General features: G+C 45.5%; 1 protein-coding gene and 1 pseudogene across 4 annotated transcripts in view; one reads left to right on the top strand and one right to left on the bottom strand.

The window, feature by feature from the left end:
• Nucleotides 1–14,571, top strand: part of LOC126419085 (fibrosin-1-like protein) — a 731,992-nt gene that overhangs the window by 342,191 nt on the left and 375,230 nt on the right. The gene's annotated exons all lie outside the window — the stretch shown is intronic.
• LOC126426729 (5S ribosomal RNA) lies at nt 6,179–6,296 on the bottom strand (annotated as a pseudogene).

Below are 14,571 nucleotides of genomic sequence, written 5' to 3'. Positions count from 1 at the left end.
GAAACAACACAGTGAACACATGAAGAAAATTTGGGCTCAGAAAAAACATAAACAATCATCATAAAGGAATTCAAGTTTAAACGCTCTCTTAAATGGGAATAATCGAAAATAATAATAATAATGTCTCTCAGTGCTGTCCGTCATCGGACTAATTTTTACATTAATCAGCTCTTACGTTGTTACATGAGAATTTCAGATCCATTCTGTAAGTAGAGCAACCAGTCGGTTGCTGTCTAACTACAATGAATCTCAAGATAATCAATCAAGAACGGAACCGTGATCAATGTAAGAACAACTGCCGTGATACGACTGCATTGGAAGACATTATTATAACTCAGTTGTCGCCGCTTTTCTCGAATTGACCGTACGTCAAACAGGTTCTGAATAACGTTTTAGGATGTTCCGTGACGTTCATTATAGTTTGTAACGAATGTAATAAACTCTTTGTACTGCTGGAGCCACTGTAAATCAGAGAACTGTGCTCTGCCTGCTGTATCTTTCGCCAGAAGATACATGGCGCTGAGCCCCTCGCTCTTTTTCCCGGGGACAAGTATTGAGCGGTCTTAATCTCTCTCGCCTGGGACGACGCGCTAACGCACCTGGCAGCTTGTTATTACGGCGTGTAAACACCCGGCCGGCGATCGGCACGCGGCGAAACAATTTAATGACACGCGTTTAGCGGCGAAACGAGGCCGGCACGGAGAAAACGGGTCGTGTCGTGTCGCGTAGGGCCGCGCGGCGCTGACGCCTTAATAACTTTTCTCGCGGAACCAGCATTCGGAAAGGAAAACGCGCCCCGCTAGCGAGAGTAAAAACAAAAAGTAGCTTTAGTTTCAATTACGGCCTCTGCCGAAAAACACAGTCTTTACGAGTAATTCGGGGCCATTAATTACGGCGGTCGATTGTGATCGGGCGGAACGAGTTTGTGGGGCACGCCACCACGCCTAGCTGCGCCTCCTCGCGAAACTAATTTAACACGCGTTCTTAACCGGCCCCGTCTGGGCCCCGAGTAAGTCCCTGGCCGTTCGTTTCCTCGTTCACGACCGCAACCTTCTCGGAGCAGAAATTCAAATAACAGTTATCAAAAATCCGTTTGCTCTAAATTACACGCCGCTACACTTTTTGTGGTCGCTTGTCGCCGCGATGCCGGCGTGGCAGTTTCAGTGATATGCCAGCGTGTTGTGGTGCGTGGTCTTACCGGCTCCTTCTCTTTTTGTGGTTATTTCTTTTACTAGTAATGGGCGAAATCGAGTCAGATTCACGTTACTTAAACATTTGCCATAACAGCGAATTTGTTTATTAAATACTTTCGCGCATAACCTAGTAGTTCAAATGGCTCTGAGCACTATGGGACTTAACTTCTGAGGTCATCAGTCCCCTAGAACTTAGAACTACTTAAACCTAACTAACCTAAGGACATCACACACATCCATGCCCGAGGCAGGATTCGAACCTGCGACCGTAGCGGTTAACCTAGTAGTACACGAATGTTGACCACAGTAATTATATTTGTACAGTAAAATTTACTTCACTTATTTCTGGTCAAATCTCGTAGATCATCTCCATGTGCTATGTTGGCTTCGTTTTGTCTACGTGCTTGTTAATTCTTGCTTAGCTGCAAAAAGGTTATGATTTATCTTCTTATAAGACGCTAACCACGCGAACATTTTTTTTCTCATTTATTCTTCTGTGTCAGCTAGTTGACATGCACATTTTTAATAACAACACAAATGAACAAAGAACTGGATACGTTTACTTCAAATCCTAATATACAACGAAATGGATTATGCGACTCTCCGCCCGGATGCACAAAGAGCTGCGATATCAGCAAGTCTTAATATGATAATGCGATCGCTTACTGAAGTTACATTCACAAAACTTTTCAAATTAAATTTTATATTGTCCTTTATTGTCACTTCTTCAAATTTAAATCTGAAATAAATACCATTACTGATAATATTATATAGTTGACATTCCAATAGATCAGCAAAAGGTTTAATATTTTAATTAAAGGTTTTTTAATGATAGTACTTTGGCAACATACTTTGTTAAGGTTTTTATTGTGATGACTAGGCTAAGCAAAGAATTAGTATAATACCAGAAAAATGTCTTCTACGTCTGTGAAATCTTGTATTTCGAATATCGCCGGGTCCAGCACTTCCAGAAATCTAGAATGTAGAGCGCTTGCCCGCGAAAGGCAAAGGTCCCGAGTTCGAGTCTCGGTCCGGCACACAGTTTTAATCTGCCTGGAAGTTTCACTTCCAGAAATGTTCTAAACGCTCCGTTGTTAGTCTACGTCACCATTTGTTTTGCTTCCACAATACCAGTCTTGACACTTTACAAAAGATCTTAACACGCAGCGCAATAAAAAATATTAGTGTGTCACACTTTTTAATTCTCCGTAAGTATAGTAAATAACCAGCACTTCATGTCAGATTGCAAAAGGCGGTAAAATAAACCAATACACACAGATCAGCCAGAACATTATGATCACCTACCTAACAGCCGGCATGTCCACCTTCGGTACGGATAACAGCGGCGACGCGTCGTCGCATGGACGCAGTGAGGCCTTGGTAGGTCGCTGGAGGCAGTAGTCACCACATCTGCACGCAAGCCACCTACTTCCCGTAAATTCCGGTGAGTGAGGCGGTGAGCTCTGACGCCACGTTCAATTACGTCCCAGACGTGTTGGATTGGGTTCAGGTCTGGGGAGTTGGGGCGTCAGCACATCTATTGGAACTGGTCACTGTGTTCCTCGAACCACTCCATCACACTCCTGGCCTTGGGATATTGCGCGTTATCTTGTTGAATAATGCCACTGTCGTCGGAAAACATGACAGTCATGAAGGTGTGTACGTGGTCTGCAACAGTGTACGATACACCTAGTGCGTCACGGCGCCTTGCTGGAGCTCCACTGGAGCCATGGATGCCTACGTGAAAGTTACCAGAGCACAGTGCAGCCGCCGCCGGGCTGTTCGCCTGGAAGCGATGGAATCGCGCCCTTCCATGGGCATGTCGAAGCAAGTATCGGGGTTTCATTAGACCTTGCAACGCTCTGCCACTACTCCAATGTCGAATGCCCAACGTCACGCGCCATTTCAGTCTTCGTTGCCGATTTCGTGGTGTTAACGTTGGCTCATGCGTGGAATGTTCGGTGTACTGTGTGTTCTCAAACACGTGTACTGTGCTCACCATTCAAGTCTCATATTGGTTCCCCACACTTAGTCACCTGTCCTGTTTTAAAGTCTGCCCAGCCTAAGACGTCTGACATGTGCAATGAGGGGTGAGCACCCAACAGCACGACGTCTGGACGTGCTCCCAGCTTGGTTTCGCCGCGTATTGAAGACACTCGACACAGCACTCCTCGAGCGCCGGACGAGTCGTGCGGTTTTCGAAATGCTCTTGCCGAGCTTTGGGGCCATCACAATCTGCCCTCGGTCAAATTCAGAGAGATCGCGCCTTCCTCGCTCTACAGATGGGCAGCACGCTCACTGATACTACATGCATCGTGCGTATGTCAGGCTAACAGTCATTCCTTGCCAGGTGACGCTGGTGCCGCCTGGACGGGTTTATATCGATAGTAGGTCAGTGGTCATAATTTTCTGGCTGATCAGTGTACTAAGAACAGCCTGCAGATCTTAAGCTAATTGAACATTCGTGGAGTTGTACATGAAGGAATATTTGTCGGAAGCAAAGCGGTGTCTAAAAAGTGACTTTTGGTTCAAATCGCTCTGAGCACTATGGGACTTAACTTCTGCGGTCATCAGTCCCCTAGAACTATGAACTACTTAAACCTAACTTACCTAAGGACATCACACACAACCATGCCCGAGGCAGGATTCGAACCTGCGACCATAGCGGTCACGTGGTTCCAGACTGTAGCGCCTAGAACCGCACGGCCACCACAGCCGGCGTAATTTTTGGAAAAAGTAAATAAATTTCAGATTGGCCTATGCCTGTTCATTCAGTGCCTAGCTTGGTAGTTGTATTAAAATTGGGAGTATTTCCTATTACATGCCAAATTCGCGAATTTATGGTACTGGAAACAGTTTTGGTGGCTATTTATAGAAATACTAATGTGCCAACATGTATGACAACTTTTTTTACATCGATTCACATACGTTCTAATTATGTTGGTTGATTGTGTGTGTCGAGTTTGCCCAGTTTCTCAGGAATAGTAATCATAATTAGTACAGATTGAGCGGGAATTTTTTTCTATGCATTTACTATATATATATATATATCACACACACACACACACACACACACACACACACACGCACGCGCGCGCGCGCGCGCGCGCGCGCGCTATAACGGATATAAGAAATGACATTTCTATTCGTGACTGAGGATCGTCTACCGAACAGCATTACATCAATATCTACTTCATTTACAGACTAATACGACTAAAAATTATAGCTATTAGGAGTACTATGTTTTTAGTTTGATTAATACTTCCACGTACACGTGGCAGAAGTAAACCATTAATGCTTGCCGGCCGGATTGGCCGTTCTAGGCGTTACAGTGTGGAGCCGCGCTACCGCTACGGTCGTAGGTTCGAATCCTGCCTCGGGCATGGATGTGTGTGATGTGCTTAGGTTAGTTAGGTTCGAGTAGTTCTAAGCTCTAGGGGACTGATGGCCTCAGCAGTCCCATAGTGCTCAGAGCCATTTGAACCATTTTGAACCATTAATGCTTGTTTTCCCGTGGGGACAGCAGGATAGATGTTGAAGTATGGACGGAAATGGATTAGTCTATACTGACAGGCGTAGTCTACTTATTGTTAGAAGTGTAGTTCCGACCGTGCAGGAAACATCAGGTTGTTAAGTTTGTGACGTGTTTGTAGGAAGACAGTTCGTCGCAGAGAACACACGACCAGCACACTAATGTGTGTACATATTAAGGTACCACATATAAAAATGTGTGTACTTGCATCGGTTTCTCCCTGTGGGTGTGTGTCAATGGATCTGCCTGCGGCAGAACACAATTGTAAGCTTAGTGCCTGGGAGGGAGCATGTTTTGTAAGTAGCTTTTGTGAAAGGCGCTGGCAGGACCGGTGGAAGCGGTGATAAGAAAAGCGTAGCAATCGGCGTGTGGGGGCGTGAAATGGCATCTGCGGGGGCGGTGGCGCGTGACGGCCGGGCCATCCCCTCCCACTGTCCTCGGCAGCTTTGTTTACGTTCCGGCGGCGCGCGTGCTCCGCCGACCGTGAAATATGCCGGCAAAGTAAACGGCCGCCCCTAATCTCTGGCTGGCTTTTTGTTCCTCACACCTGCCGCTGCTGCTCACTCCGCGCTCGCCTTCTTAATTCGCCACCCCGTTAGTTTGTACTGCCGCGTCTGAAAATAAACTCTAACCTTTTGTATGCTTCACAGAGGACTTTTGCTTACGGATGTCTGTTCCTCTTGCACACAAGCAGAAATTGCAGTTTGTTACTGCAGCGTTGAAAGGGTCTCTCAACTGCAGATTCGCCTTTACTGTGTTAAGCATTTCATCTGCAGAGATGAAAATACAGTGGCACGACGACAAATTCCCTGGTATTATGTATGTTTACTGTCACGGTCTATTTTTGGCAGTTAAGTTTCTCATTACGAACATAATTCATTTTTAATGGTTTGTTGCTTTATGTTCAAAGAGTTGTAGTTCATGCGTGAATATTACTGCGGTGCCTAAAGCCAAGAAAAACTGTTCAAGGCACCGTAACAAATTTACATTACAGCAAAATTTTTTTGACCGTCGGCACATACTAAAATTACTAAAGGCAATAACTTTCTTAAATGCGTCAGTGATCATTAAGAAATTTAATCTGTTACGACGTTTCATCTACTGGAATCATCAAAACAAAACCTGGAACTTAACTGTATTTTACGGATAGATGTCGGCAGTAAGCGAAAAGCCAATGATTGAAGATTAGCATTAATTCACTCAGAACTTCAGCCAAGCTATCACTAAAAAACTGAAAACTCCTCCCGAACAGGCCATGAAGGCCCAAAGGCACCGACCGGCCGCCGTGTCATCCTCAGACCACAGGCGTCTCTGGATGCGGATATGGAGGGAGGGGCATGTGGTCAGCACTCCGCTGCTCTCCCGGCCGTAGGTCAGTTTCAGAGACCGGAGCCGCTACTTCTCAATCTAGTAGCTCCTCAGTTTGCCTCACAAGGGCTGAGTGCAGCCCGCTTGCCAACAGCGCTCGGCAGACCGGATGGTCACCCATCCAAGTGCTAGCCCAGCCCGGCAGCGCTTAACGTCGGTGATCTGACGGGAACCGGTGTTACCACTGCGGCAAGGCCGTTGGCGAGCTAACCGCTAGTTGTAGGAAAAGTAGGTGGCAGCTTTAGATTCGCTGAAAGAATCCGAACAAAATTTAATTCACCTGGTAACGAAAGACTCGCAAAACATACGTTTGGACGCTTCTCACTTGTTGCTCGTCAGTCTGCGATCCCTGAGGGATGGGAAGGAATACGATCCAGACCGATTTCCTTTAGTTGGTGCGTGAGCGTCACGAAGATTATCATCAAACGCCAGAGGCAGATGCTCCAAAAGTGGTGTTGTGTATCATGCAGAGGGTTACTGTTAAAATTCCGATAGTGTACGTTCCAGAAAGGCAGATATTACTTCCTTCCACACACATCTCGCCGTATTACGACGACAGGGAAAATAAAAAAATTAAATTTTGGATTGAGCCTTGCTGAGACTCTTTTAGTACGCGCATTCCGGCGCTATTTCGCCGTTCAAACATATTGACGTTGAGTGTGCTTTGTCTCTTCGTCATTTAACCCTCCATGGGTTAGAGAAGCAAAAGTCTCACGTGTAGGCAGCTGCCATTTGAGGCTGCCTGCGGAACAATTCATCTGCCGCCAACGTATATTTCGTGTAAGAAACACGAAGATAGGATGCCAGAAATTAGGGCTCGCACGGAGGCTTTTGGACAGTCGCTTTCGTATGTTAGTAATGTAAATAAAGGACACGACACTGATTACTGAAATCACCAATCGGTCTGCTCCTCATGAATTAATACAGGTTTCATTTGTAAGTTATTGGAGGTACCATGCGGCAAGCCAACGATGAACGTTAGGCTTGAAGGTAATACACAAGGGTGAATCGTACACCCCGACACTGAAACGGTACAAATGCAAGAAAAGGGAAACTACCACTTTTTTATCTTCAGGTAATATGGGGCACACGTGCGACAGGTGAGCGAATAGCAAAATGTAGTTCACGTTCTTGTAGAAGCGTTAACGACGAAACTCACGTCGATTTTGATAAATTTGCAATCCAGTATCAGAATTAGCTTTCTGCACCGCCACCACCATTAGCAGACTACTAATACAGCGCCCGTGGGGCCTCGCTCCCGTAAGTAACAGCGATCAATTATTACCCATAAATTGTCGATTCATCACGCATGAATTACGTCAGATAAATCAGAGATAATCTTGAGCGAACACGGTTGAAGAGCTGGCTTGGGAGGCTGCGCGGTGCATCTTCCCCGTCCCCCCCTCAACGCTTGCGGCGCCCAGTGATTGATTCATTTTTTCCTAAGTTTCTTTTTTTCTTCTCTCTCTATCGCCTCGCCGACACCTAGCGACTGCGGTGTTAATTGTGACGGCGGTGCAGAATCCGCCGGCTGCTTACTGAAGCTCGATCGGCGACCGGGAGCGGATTCCACAGTGCTCGCCTTCTGATAGATGCTTGCCGGCTCATAAATATGGATTGCCGCCTCCCATTCAAGAAGTCACGTACTGCTCGCCCCGCGCTGCCTGCCTCTTCTCCCGCCGACGAAATTAATCGAAACCGATTTGAGAGATTGCGAGTCACCGATTGAACCTGTTTGCCGTGGACTTGCCTTTCGGCTCTCGGCGCCAGCAAAAAAGACGGAGAGGAACGCGGGGGGCAGAGAGCTCGCTAAGAAGGGAAGAAGAAGTAGAAGGAGAAGGAAAAAGAGAACTGGAGAGGGAGGAAAGGAGGGGAAAAAAAGACCAGTAGGAGCAGTACTCTGCTGCTCAGCGACCGTGAAGCCAAATACATTAAACCCTCCGCGCCGGAGTTAGCTTTTTTATGCTCTTTGATGAGCGGGATCGTTAAATAATATTCTCCTTTGTGCTCTCTTCCGATTTAATTCCTGGCGTCGCTCCGCTCTCGCGAGTTGCCTTTTGCCCGTTTTTCCCCGGGTTTCCTTCGAAAAGGGCGATAACTTACTGTGTAAAAGCAGAGCATCGTCCGCAGTTATAATTAAAATCGGATTTACTTCGGATACACTTCTTCGGAACTTTCATCGGGCAATCGGTTTGACTTTCTGATTGGCCGTGCGGTTTCGTACATCTTTAACAAAGCCACTCGCTTATAGATTTTACTGTTTCTTGTCAGAATCAGAAATGAGCTGCGAAAGTCCCATTTTGCCTGTAGTTACGTTGACTTGTAACTAGACCACTCCTAGTAATGCTTGTTAATATTGTAATAATAGGAAATACGTTGTTATCTTGTAGGCATAAGCCTGTACATATGAAAATCATCTTGCACAGTTACACAATTTTTCAACGAAGGAAATAAATACCACATAAACGAAACAGTAACGGTTTAGCGGCGAGCTGAAGCTGCGATTGGACAAAGGAATCGGCTGTCTACTATTCGAAGGAACCATTTTCCGTAAGCAGTTTACGAAAACCTCGGAAAACCCAAATCTGGAATGGCAGACGGGGGTTTGAATCGCTGTAACGCCGAACGTAAGTCCAAAAATAATCCACGATGGTATTCGTATTGTACGAGAACTATTCGGAAAGTATAGTCCGATCGGTTGCGAAATGGAAACCACTGTGAAAATCAAAAATGTTCTATTTGCAACAGTTAGTCGCACTTTCCAGCTACTTCTTTGCATAGTCGCTGCACCGACTTCAAAAAATTGGTTCAAATGGCTGTGAACACTATGGGACTTAACTTCTGAGGTCATCAGTCCCCTAGAACTTAGAACTACTTAAACCCAACTAACCTAAGGACATCACACACATCCATGCCCGAGGCAGGATTCGAACCTGCGACCGTAGCGGCCGGGCGGTTCCCGACTGAAGCGCCTAGAACCGCTCGGCCACTGCGGCCGGCGCCCCAACTTACGACACGTCTCATAGCGTTGTACCAACTTCTCAATACTCTTGTCGTAGAAGGCGGAGTCGCCTGTGATTTCCGCCAGTGCTCTAGGCTGGTCTACAGCTCGTTGTCTGTGCCAAGACGTTGTCTTCGCAGCCACCGGTTCATGTGAGCAGAGATGAAACTCGGGAACTAATTACGTGCTATGTTATGGGTGGTCACACACTTCCCATCGAAAACGCAGCAGGAGCATCTTCATTGTCCCCGCAGAGTGCGTTCGAGAACTGTAATGAACAAGGAAAAGCATGATACTTACGTTACATGGGCTGCACGACATGGCGAAATCTCTCACCAGGCGCTCATACTTCATGAGAGACTCCATTTTCTAGCCATCTCTACGTGCTTACTGTGCGCTCAGAACTGAAAAGAGCGACGTGATGCTATCGACGAGCATACTAGAGTAACACTGCAAGGCTTCAACGGATTTTCACTGTTGTTTCCATTTCGGCACCGATCGGAAATTACTTTCGGAATACCCCTTGTATATTCCGATTTCGGAGTGTGATGTGTTTTAAGCCTATTTGATTCCTATTTCATGTTTTGGCATACAGCCACCATCAAATTCTCTACAAAAAAGTCATGTAATTGATTTAAATAAATTAACGGTGTGTTGTGGATACAAATTGGAATAAAGTACTTTGATCTGGGTGCACTGACCTTCTCTTGCAGTTAATTACACTCATTTTGAAGATTAATCGCAGTTACTAACTTCAGAACATAAAATCTTACAAAGATTCGCAACGTTAACGTTCAACGGCAAACATCACGTTCTCGCCAGTCTCATGTTTGTGGCGTAGTTTGTTACTGATGGTTTAAAAACGATTATAACAAGCGCTAAACGCGTTTGTATTGCGTACGACAACTTTTTTGTTAACTTTGAGCGCAGCTGAGATATAAAAGAGCTCCCTGCAGAAATGCGTTCCTCACGGGAAACTTTTAAGCATGCCTCATCTCAGAAGGACATTGGGAAGCATCCCTCTGAAGATGGGAAAAGTTTTGTAGCAACAGGAGAGAGAGAGAGAGCGAGAGAGAGAGAGAGAGAGAGAGAGAGAGAGAGAGAGAGGGGATGGGGGGGGGGGGGGAGAAGGAAAAAGGTATGAGGTTTGGCGACGACTAACCAGTTGGAAGTAACAAGTGACTTACCCTCCAAAAAATCCAGCTATTTCTCAACCCGCTTATAAATATGCCGTGACTACATCCGTATAATAAACTCGTAGCGGTGAGGTTCCCAGTAGAAGCCCGCCTGTTATTTGTAACATCTTAAACAAAGAAGCAACGGTTCGGAAGCTTTCTGTACGGGGCTGTTTAGCTGCCAGCGCTTGTAATAAACGGCGGTGAGGGGCCAGAGCTAAAACGAAGAGGCCGGCTGTTTGTCTTTGGCCGAAATGCCTGTTGAAATAGCGCGCATTGTCTCTCGGCAACCTCTACACCAGTGGAGAAATCGTAGTTTGTGCTCATTAACGCTAACAGCCTGGCCCGCGATAGAAATGAAGGAACGGGTTGTGTGTTACAAGTCGCATTGTCGGAAGCACTCTTGCCGCAGAGGATCGTAAAATCTGTTGCTAAGTGGAAGCAATTGTCTAGGGAGAGAGTCCGGTTTCTCTCCGCATACGCTCACAGTGCAAGCGTGCCGACGAGCAGGTGAGAGGACATTTAGCTGTTAGTTAGTTTGAAATGTTCAACGAAGTTGTGCTCAGACTGTGTAGTAACCCCCCGTTTCACAAGCGCGACTCAAACTTGTTCGGCGTTTCTGTTACACTACTCTGTGTGATTCAACCTTGCACTATTCAGGGTAAATTGTACCTCCTGGACAATAGAATCAGAAGTGCACCGTGCAGATTTTCTGCAATGGAGCTTAGAGCTTTGTTACCAGTCTCGGTTGTACGCCCTACTCCTCCTCCTCCACCCCCCCCCCCCCCCCCCCCCGGTTTTTCGGAGGACGCGTCGGTTTGGCTGGGTAATGCGGCGCTGCTTCATAGGATTTGTTCCGCGCGGCTGCTCGTCAGACAAATTGACGAAGACGGCTGAGGCACTTTCGCTCATTGCCTTATTGAGAAATCCATTTACTCATAAAGTCGATTTCCCCAGACACTGTCGCAAATTTCTCATGGCGAGCAGTGACTGGTGTCGAGAGCTTAGAGTCAGTCGGTGGCTGCATTTTTATCGGGAAAGAAAGGTGATCGCAAAGAAAAAAATAGACGTGAAGTGGAAATAGAGGAATCTGTCGGTATAATACTGTCGTGTGGTCTGTGTCCGTGGGAGTGACGGGGAACAAAAAGTCAGAGACAATCGTTGTTCAAATCTTCAAACAAGGAAACTTTTTTCTGCACTCGTTGGAACTGTTTGCAGAGCGAATGTGCATTCGGCGAAAGGTACAACCGCGACAATAATTAACCAAATGGCAAATCACCCAATTTCCGTAACACAGTATTTTGTCTCCATATTAGTCGACGACGAGCTCTTGGAGGAGGACCTCAAGATCTTCTAGCTCAAGGACAGGAAATTATATCGGCCGTGTCGTTTTCAAGAAAATCATTCCGGCATTCGCCTAGTTGATTTTGGGCCACCGCAGAAAACTTGAATTTGGAACGCCTTTAATGTTCCACTAAGGCAGTACTGTATTAATTATTGTTTTGTAATACAAGCGCGAGCAACGATTGCGCTACCTTACTGCTGTCAACCTTTCGCAGAATGTTAGAATACGAATAAACCGGGAACCAGGGGAAATTAGTCAGGTAATATTCCACTGTAGACGTGTCATTTATGTCTCCTGTGTAAATTTATATCACTACACCCAAATCCGTTCCCAGTTGACATAGCACTCATTCTCTGACGACCGTGCTGTAATCTCCACGTTGAATTCCATCTATAGAAGGGGAAACAATATCAGTGTCATTTGTATAAAACAGCATCTAACGTCTGACTGCTTTACAAATGAGCTTTATTTAAATATGGACATAATGTGGGTGCATGAACAACGAAAATGTAGTAAACGATGGATTTCTTTTCTTTCGTGGTTTTGTGAGGATTGTCGACGAGAAAAAGTTTCGAAAAGGTTTGACTTGTCTTATTGTGTTAAACTTTTAACGTAAGATAATACCTTTTAATGATTATAATGTGATAGAATTTTAAAATTGCTCAGCAATTATATAAAATGCTGAAAACCGATTTTTGGCTGACTCTGGAAGTCTCTAGATGGGCCACCTGCGAATGGGTTTGTGTGATTTTTCTATTTTATAGTACAGTTATATACAATGAAGAGCCAAAGAAGCTGGTGCACCTGCCTAATATCGTGTAGATCTCCTGCGAGCACAGTGAAGTGCCGCAACTCGATGTGGCATGGACTCGACTAATGTCTGAAGTAGAGCTGGGGGGGAATCCTGCAAGGGTGTCCACAAATCCGTAAGAGTACGAGGGGGTGCAGATCTCTTGTGAACAGCACCTTGCAAGGCATCCCAGATATGCCCAATCATGTTTATGTCTGGGGTGTTTGGTGGCAAGCGGAAGTGTTTAAACTCAGAAGAGTGTTTCTGGAGCCACTCTGTAGCGATTCTGGACGTGTGGGGTGTCGCATTGTCCTGCTGGAATTGCCCAAGTCCGTCGGAATGGACAATGGACATCAGTGGATGCAGGTGATCGGACAGGATGCTTACGTACGTGTCACCGGTAAGAGTCGTCTCTAGAGTATCAGGGGTCCCATACCACTCCAACTGCACACGCCGCACACCAGTACAGAGCCTCCACAAACTTAAACGGCCCCCTGCTGAAGTCCAGGGCCCGTGGATTAATGAGGTTTTCTGCTTACGCGTACACGTCCGTCCGCTCGATACAACCTGAAACGAAACTCGTCCGACCAGGCACACGTTTCCAGTCATCAACAGTCAAATATCGGTGTTGACGGAACCAGGCGAGGAGTAAAGATTTGTATCGTGCAGTCATCAATGGTACACGAGTATGTCTTCGGCCCCGGATGATGTTTCGTTGAATGGTTCACACGCTGACACTTGGTGATGGCCTAGCATTGAAATCTGCAGCAGTTTGAGGAAGGGTTGCGCTTCTGTTACGTTGAACGACTTTCTTCAGTTCTGTTCTTGCAGCATCTTTTTCCGGCCGCAGCGACGTCGGAGATTTGATGTTCTACCAAATTCGTCGATACTCACGGTTTACTCGTGAAATGGTCGTACGGGATAACCCACACATCAACGCAGCGTCGGAGACGTTGTGTCTCATCGCTCGTGCGCCTACTATATCACCACGTAAACTCACTTAAATCTTGATAACCTGCCATTGTAGCAGCAGTAACCTTCTGCCTGTGGACATATATCTGTTTTTGAGACAGCATGCCTATACCAGTTTCTTTGGTGGTTCAGTGTAGTAATACATATATATTCCCATAAAAGCTACGCCAAATGCAGCAGTTTTTGTTGCACTTACGTTTAAAATTGTGAATTAGTGTGGTTTACTTACATAATTGTTTCCTGGTTCTTTGTTGTTGCACAATCCTTTGAAGATGGAAAGTTGCCGAAACTTGTAAACAGAAGTGGTTAAATTAAACATATGTGTTGCCTAGACGGGACAGATGTGTAAGAAAACTACAGAAGGTGCTAAGTTTCACAAGGAAAGAGTGGAGAGTAATTTTTGCGTTGTCTGAATTGTCACAGATTTTCATACTTAGGAAGTTGGATATGTATACTACCGGAAGCTGTCTCAGCGAATTACATTGCAGACATAATGCAACTTTCGTTTGAAGAGAAATAACTAAATTAAACCTTTATTTGGCACACACAGGAATAGTGTGAAAACAAATAGGAAATTACTTACGTTAGATGTACATGGTTATACGAACAACTTCATAATCATTTTTTCAGAAAACTATATGTTGCCTCTAAGCATCATTGCTCGCAAAATTCTAATCGGTGCCATAATATAAATATTATAATTTTGTTCCAGATATTAAAAAAAAAGATTGCCTTTTGCACTATTTTATGTGAATTGTGTAAAACAATTACTTTTTGCGCAAAGCACAACTTACGTTTTACAGACGAATAACCCTGAGTGGCTTACCCACATCTTCCCTTTGGCCCATACTCTGGCCAGCGGCTGTCGTATCGTACCTGATTCACTGACACAAGAGTCGCTGTTTTCTTCCTTTCCTTCTTCTGGATTAGTTGTCCATCAAACAGCCGTCTGCGAGGCTTTCTCTTTACGGAATACATCAATCCATTTGCTATGTCCCAAGTTAAGATATCGTTAACACATTGGCGTAACAACTTACTTTCATGACGTCCGCTTAACGTTTATAAGCGGTTATCGTCGCTGTCAACCCGTTAACTGACAACTCACGCAACCGTATCCTGTCTGGTTAAGATACACACTGTTCCAGAAAATTTGCACCAGAGGTAAGAGACTATTTGCTGGATCGTAGAGCTTAAA

Source organism: Schistocerca serialis, chromosome 1 (genome assembly GCF_023864345.2).
Source record: "Schistocerca serialis cubense isolate TAMUIC-IGC-003099 chromosome 1, iqSchSeri2.2, whole genome shotgun sequence".
Taxonomy (NCBI): Eukaryota; Metazoa; Arthropoda; class Insecta; order Orthoptera; family Acrididae; genus Schistocerca; species Schistocerca serialis.
The sequence above is the reverse complement of the archived record's forward strand: the minus strand, read 5'-3'. Positions and strand labels throughout refer to the sequence as shown.